The sequence below is a fragment of the Coregonus clupeaformis genome, unplaced genomic scaffold, assembly GCF_020615455.1.
Source record: "Coregonus clupeaformis isolate EN_2021a unplaced genomic scaffold, ASM2061545v1 scaf0605, whole genome shotgun sequence".
Classification (NCBI taxonomy): Eukaryota; Metazoa; Chordata; class Actinopteri; order Salmoniformes; family Salmonidae; genus Coregonus; species Coregonus clupeaformis.
In genome coordinates this window covers 282,467-290,349 of record NW_025534060.1, presented here as the reverse complement: position 1 = coordinate 290,349, position 7,883 = coordinate 282,467, and the positions used below count along the sequence as shown (strand labels likewise).

General features: G+C 40.9%; 1 pseudogene; it reads left to right on the top strand.

The window, feature by feature from the left end:
- Positions 1–2,978: 2,978 nt before the first annotated feature.
- On the top strand, positions 2,979–4,511 carry LOC123485186 (annotated as a pseudogene).
- Positions 4,512–7,883: the final 3,372 nt, after the last annotated feature.

Here is a 7,883-nt window from a genome sequence, read left to right as displayed (position 1 = left end):
ACACACACACACACACACACACACACACACACACACATAGCCTACTCCCTGCATTACTCAGTTATTTGCCGTTCTCACAATATTCTGCTCCATGTTTTCATAACAGTTTCTCCCCTCCCTAAATTGAGGCCTCTTTATCTTAGTTTCTCGGTTGTCTGTGAGCAGTTCTCCTTGTCCTTTGTTGTCTGACTAACTCTTACTCACATTGCAAATACAGTGGCTCAATGCCATAGCCTTTACTGGTCCTACACTCACACATTTCTAACACATTATACGTTTCAGGGTGTAATAATTAGTCATTAATAATTAATCTATCAACCCTTTGACGCATTTTGATGATTTACATGGCAATCTATGTCAATCAATCTCTTCTTATCATATCACATATTTTAAAATATAATCAATCATATTTCCAGTTCAATTCTTAAATATTCTCTTCTATAATACATCTCAAATAAACTTTAGGGAGTTCCCCATACTGTTTAATATTTACCCTCCACAAATCCAATCAGGTATTATTAATCTACAGCGTCTATGGTGCAGAAATATATTGCCAATATTGGTGGTGTTGTGTCTTCCCAATCTTAATGGTGTGCTTGCCTGTTAGTCGCAGACAACAGTTGCTGTGATCGCTGTTCAGATTGACACAACACATTACTCATTCTGATCCTAGTCTGATATATATAAAGACTAAGAACGGCCAAGGATTTGTCAAAGGTGTCTTGTTTTTACAATTTTAAAATTGCTCCAGAGATCTACGCGGCACCTATCACGTGTTTATGGTCATGCACCGGCTACACTAGATTCTAATGTGAGTGGGCATGCTTTTTACTTACAAAGAAACAGGAAGCCAAACGTTTTACTTCCAAGAGACCTCCGAGGTATGGGTTGCGAGTACTGTATGGACTTCCGCTTGGTAGGAAGTTTTGGCGGTGGAGGAAAATGATGTCTAACAGACAGCTGGGACAAGGAGACAGTATACTTGGATGGCGGAGGAGGAATGGAAGGAAAAAGAGAGGCAGAGAGGTCTAAGAGAGAGAGGGAGGAAGATTGTGAGCTTGAGTCGGGGAAAATAGCGGGGAAAAGGGATAAGGTTTGGTAAAGTAGAATGGTAGGAATGTAAGCAAAGTGAGCTGAAGACAGGAGGAGAAATGGAAGTGAGTGAGGGTGAAGTATCGGAGGTGGTAGGTGTGCGTGAAGTACTCGGAGCCCGAGGGCTTGCATAAAGATGAGTCTGTGACAGTAGAGTGAAGTTTTGGAAAAGTGGACCCTTGCCTTTGGGCTGATCCATTTGTGGTTTCAGGATGGGTGAAAAAAGCGTTGGGTTTAGTGGAATCGGTGAGGGTAACCAGAAGTGGTCTAGTGATAATTGTTTGTTTCTGCTGGTCAGAGGGAGAAGGCGCTCAGAGTTAAACAAATGGGGAAAGAATTGTGAGTTGTTTTAGCTACTCAAGAAAAGGGGGTGTCATTGAAAGGAGTGATTACTGTGTAAAAGTTGACCAACTGAAGGGGAAGATTCCGGTGTTTGTGATGCTTTCGTCGTTTGGTGCGACGCAGGACAGGTGGTGAGAGTGGTGAAACAGAAGCGTCATTGTCTGTTCTTTTGAGTTTTGAAGTTGAGTCTTTGCCTGACAAAGTGAAGTTATGATATATAAGTTATCCTGTATTTGTGCTTGTGTGCCAAATACATTACGATGTTACAGGTGTCAAACTTATGGGCATGTGGCAGCAGTATGTAGGAGGGAGGTTCCAAGGTGTGAGAAGTGTGCAGAAGGGCATGAAACAAAGGAATGTAGCATTGGGGGAAGTAGTGGTATGTGCTAATTGTAGGGGTGCCTTTATGGGGCAGGGGATCAGAAATGTCCCACGTCACGAGAGAAGCAGGTTGAGGTTTCCAGGGTGAGAGTAGTGAAGAAGTTGTCATGTCTGAGGCAGTGTAGAAAGTAGAAGAAGATGGGTCAAGGGGGGAGGAGGAAAATGGTGTGAGTAGTGATCTGTACCAGTACAGAGGGATAGGCCAACAAGTGATATATGTTTCAGTAAGATGGGATTTTTAGCGTTAATAGCAATGGTTATTAATTGTACTGCAGGGATGGAACGTAAGTCGAAGAAAATTGAGGTTGTGTGTAGCAGCTGCAGAGAGGTATTGGGTGTCCGAGATTTGACATCAGGAAGAGTTACAGGGAGTGTTAAGTGGTGATGTCCCATCATTTCAGGTTGAGGGCAAAGGTAGAAATTAATATATTTAAATAGTGGAGAGAAGGTGGTGCTAATTGTTAATAATAATTTTGAATCTATGAGTGTAGTTTTAGATGGTAGATATTTCTTTATTTTGGTTTAATTTTCAAGCAAATATAAGGGAGTTGTAGTCCGAAGTCTAGTAGGTAGCGGTAATGCAACAAATTGGATGCCAACCACCGATTAAACCTCATTGAAGAAGAAGAGGAAGAAGTTTTACTCAAGAACCAGTGAAATGAAACTTGAGTAGAGTGAAACACTCACATACGGTATAATCCTGCATTCGTCTGTCGTATAGCGGGTGAGAATAATCTTATTTGAAACACTAGACAAGCTACCTATCTTAATATTGAACATTTTATATATGTCCCCTGTAGCTCAGTTGGTAGAGCATGGCGCTTGCAACGACAGGGTTGTGGGTTTGTTTCCCACGGGGGGCCAGTATGAAAAATTTATGCACTAACTGCTAAGTCGCTCTGGATAAGAAGCTGTCTGCTAAATGACAAAATGTAAAAATACTGTTTTGTTTACTAGTCTGTACTTGAGAACGTTATAATCTATTCTAATACTATTGGATCATTGATTCTGGATACTTTGAATAGTTATTTAAACATTACAATTTAGTTTAACAGTTTCAGCCTAAATAATTTTCAAGATGGCTAGTCCTTACTAATTATTTTTGGGATTACAGCTCATTTGTCAGAGGTGTATTCAGCTGCAGGGTTTGATCACTATGGCTTTTGAAGGGGTACACCAAGCAGAAGAACAAAACAAATTCACCATACTACTTAGAAAACATTCTTGAGACTAATGAGCATCCCGAGGATCACAGAGAATATGTGATGTTCCATGGCACCACAAAAGAGGCTACAGAGTTGTATTAAGAAGAATGGTTTCAGCACCATCAACAGAAGAACTTGGGCTTGGTGTATGTAAGTCGAGATTTCGGAAAAGCAATGAAATACCCCCTTGGTGTTTCCAACTCTAAGAGAAAGAGTACTAAAAGTCAGAGTGGATGTAGGGAAGGTGAAGATCATGAACCAGCAGGGTCACACCATGCAGAAGACCTGGCACACCGGGGCATGGATATGACACCGCCTGGGTTCCAACCAGGGGCCAGTATGATGCTGAGCAATGAACAGGGGAACTGTGTCTACGACCCAAAGAGAATCAAAGTCATGCAGGTCATGAAAAGTAAAAGAAAACAACATGTAAGTATAAAATAAACTGTTGGATAAAGCACTGCTAACTCTCTCTTGGTTTTACCTGTCATGGTGTTGGACAACTTCACAGCAGTCAATTGTGTTATTGTGGCTTTCCACTGGAATTGTTTTATTTTAATTGTTTTAATTGTTTTATAGCCTATTTGTGGAGGGCTTACAAATTAGTTTGAGATATTTTGCCTCAAACTTGAAATACTGCAACTATAGAAGGTTGTACTTTTATCACAATTCTGCAGACTGTCTCCCTGTCTAACAGATCTAGACACCGTCATCTTCAGAGTGGAGTCACCCCTGAGGACAGCCACGTCTATGTGATGTATCATGGAACATCAAAACAGGCAGCAGTGAAATACAGAGAAATGGATTCAAACCATCAGATGGCATGCTTGGTGCGGGTGTCTATGTCAGTCGAGACATCAGAAAAGCCATTAAATACCCCATTGGTGCTGATGACTGCAGACAGGATGGTTCTGAAAGTGAAGGTGGATGTTGGCGGGGTTAAGATCGTTGATGTGCAGGGTCACGACATGCAATACAACTGGCAACTAAGCATGGGTATGACACTGCCTGGGTTCCACCTGGTGTTACAGGTGCGGAGCAACCAACAGGAGAACTGTGTCTACGACCCAACGAGAATCAAAGTCATGGCATTGCTGAAAGTGGCCATCTTGAAAAAGTATGGAATATTGAACTACTCTCACAAATCACTAGATGGACGTTTTTATTTTCCTAGAAGGCTCGCACTTGAAATATAAACCCCCACTACTTGCAGGTTTTAAAAGATACGTTTTGTATTTGTTTCTCTGTCCTCAGGTTAAACCCGTCACTGGAGGTGGAGGTTTGAAGGTGTTCTACATTCAAGGAGCATTACACTTCATGTTCATCTGGATAAGAGGATATAGCATGCTGTTATAGCTAGACATTCAATATTGCATAGGAAGAAGCTATATTTTGCAATAGGTTTACTGATTATTGGCAATCTACGTACTGTATATGCAATCAATATAACCATATCCCATTTCAAAAATCTAATCAATGATATTCACTTTATGTAAATAAGTAGTTATCAATGATCATAATTGTTCAAAATAATTTTCTTCCTATAATAAATCTCATGTAAACCTCTAAAAGTTACCCATTGTTTGAGTGTGTTTCCCTCTCAAAAATTATTTCATCTAAAGCATCTTTGTGTGGAAATATTAACAATATTTAGTCAATGTTGTGTGTCTGCCATAGGTTTATAAGGTGTCTTCCAGTTTGCCTCTGGTGGCAGTGGAGTGCTCACTACTGTTTGCCAAAGGTGTCAGCAGTTGTCAATGTCAGCTTGGTGGAATACTTTATGTTTATGGTTTGAATTTATTAGACTACCTCATTTACTATCTGTGTTGGCGTGGTTGCGTTTCCCTTACATAGAGGGTATCAGGGTTCTACATTCTGATGGAATAGTGCTCTCTAGAGACATAGAGAGATAGCTATTTGTGGCTCAGGTGTGCCCTCTATCCATCTCTATGTCTAGTGATGAGTAGAAACCAGGAAATGAAACCTAAGCACAGTAGAGGGTCGTCACTAGTTACCTCAGCCACAAAGTCTTAAACCGCCCTCTATTTCTTATTAAAATGTGATTTTTAACCTAACCCTAAGCTTAACCCTAACCAACCACACTGCTAACCCTTATGCCTAACCCTAACCTTAAATTAAACCCAAAAAGCTAATTTTAGTTTACATTATTTTTTGGTGTGGCCGTGGTAACTAGTGGAAACCACAGCAGGGAGATCAGTAAGAAGCACTAAGCATACGCAGTATAATAAACAACAGTCTTTATTAAACAGTCTTGTTTTTGGACACTTAACTGAGATATATCAAACAATCCCTGTTTACAAAGTACATTTCTATGTTAAGCATGATCCTGTTACAACACTTGTAATATTACTGTAACAATAGTGATTCAGCATTACATTTTGGTCATTTAGCAGACACTCTTATCCCGAGCGACTTACAGTTAGTGAGTGCATACATTTTCATACTGGCCCCTTCGTGGGAAACGAACCCACAACCCTGGCGTTGCAAGCACCATGCTCTACCAACTGAGCTTCTGGGGACATATTGTTGTTGTATAAACATCACCATTTTGTGTAACAGTTTCAGTTAAAGGACTATTAAATTTTTTGTACAAGCATTTCGCTACACCCACAATAACATCTGCTAAACACGTGTATGTGACCAATAGAACGTGATTTGATCATGGTTATACATTCTGATGGACTATGCTCTAGGACAGCGATCATCCACTAGATTCAGGCGCAGGGCCGATTTTGTTTCTTGAACGGATGGTCAGGGGGCCGGAACATACAGTGAGGGAAAAAAGTATTTGATCCCCTGATGATTTTGTACGTTTGCCCACTGACAAATAAATTATCCGTCTATAATTTTAATGGTAGGTTTATTTGAACAGTGAGAGACAGAATAACAACAAAAAAATCCAGAAAAACGCATGTCAAAAATGTTATAAATTGATTTGCATTTTAATGAGGGAAATAAGTATTTGACCTCTCTGCAAAACATGACTTAGTACTTGGTGGCAAAAACCCTTGTTGGCAATCACAGAGGTCAGACGTTTCTTGTAGTTGGCCACCAGGTTTGCACACATCTCAGGAGGGATTTTGTCCCACTCCTCTTTGCAGATCTTCTCCAAGTCATTAAGATATCGAGGCTGACGTTTGGCAACTCGAACCTTCAGCTCCCTCCACAGATTTTCTATGGGATTAAGGTCTGGAGACTGGCTAGGCCACTCCAGGACCTTAATATGCTTCTTCTTGAGCCACTCCTTTGTTGCCTTGGCCGTGTGTTTTGGGTCATTGTCATGCTGGAATACCCATCCACGACCCATTTTCAATGCCCTTGCTGAGGGAAGAGGTTCTCACCCAAGATTTGACGGTACATGGCCCGTCCATCGTCCCCTTTGATGCGGGTGAAGTTGTCCTGTCCCCTTAGCAGAAAAACACCCCAAAGCATAATGTTTCCACCTCAATGTTTGACGGTGGGGATGGTGTTCTTGAGGTCATAGGCAGCATTCCTCCTCCTCCAAACATGGCGAGTTGAGTTGATGCCAAAGAGCTCGATTTTGGTCTCATCTGACCACAACACTTTCACCCAGTTCTCCTCTGAATCATTCAGATGTTCATTGGCAAACTTCAGACGGCCCTGTATATGTGCTTTCTTGAGCAGGGGGGACCTTGCGGGCGCTGCAGGATTTCAGTCCTTCACAGCGTAGTGTGTTACCAATTGTTTTCTTGGTGACTATGGTCCCAGCTGCCTTGAGAACATTGACAAGATCCTCCCGTGTAGTTCTGGGCTGATTCCTCACCGTTCTCATGATCATTCCAACTCCACGAGGTGAGATCTTGCATGGAGCCCCAGGCCGAGGGAGATTGACAGTTCTTTTGTGTTACTTCCATTTGCGAATAATCGCACCAACTGTCACCTTCTCACCAAGCTGCTTGTTGATGGTCTGGTAGCCCATTCCAGCCTTGTGTAGGTCTACAATCTTGTCCCTGACATCCTTGGAGAGCTCTTTGGTCTTGGCCATGGTGGAGAGTTTGGAATCTGATTGATTGATTGCTTCTGTGGACAGGTGTCTTTTATACAGGTAACAAGCTGCGATTAGGAGCACTCCCCTTTAAGAGTGTGCTCCAAATCTCAGCTCGTTACCTGTATAAAAGACACCTGGAAGCCAGAAATCTTTCTGATTGAGAGGGTCAAATACTTATTTCCCTCATTAAAATGCAAATCAATTTATAACATTTTTGACATGCGTTTTTCTGGATTTTTTTGTTGTTATTCTGTCTCACTGTTCAGATAAACCTACCATTAAAATTATAGACTGATCATTTCTTTGTCAGTGGCCAAACGTAAAGAATCAGCAGGGGATCAAATACTTTTTTCCCTCACTGTAATTACAAATAATTTGTAGACTGCAAATTGATCGCAAGAAGCCCAAACAAATGTAATATTAGACTAAAACATAGTTTCAAACCTCTATTATGCGTGGGAATACTTTGGAACAGATTTCCCAAAATGAAAATCACTTGGAGCTGATGTGCTGGTGTTTTTATAGTCTTTTATGTCCAACAATTGAACTGGCCCACCAGTTGGAGAACCCTACTCTATGTGCCTTATCAATCTTTGTGTAGAGACGAGTTCAAACCAGGAAATTAAAGCACTAAAGCACTCTGTAAGAAGCACTACTGTAGGTTTCCTAAGAATACAGTTTAATAATCCTGCATTTGTCTAGCAATAGCAGGTAAGAACAATCTTCTGTAATTCTAGACAAATTAACAGTTTTGCCATTGACCACTTCACTGATATATATCAAACAATCCCTCTTTATAATGTAAGTATAAAATGTTATTCATAATAATGTTA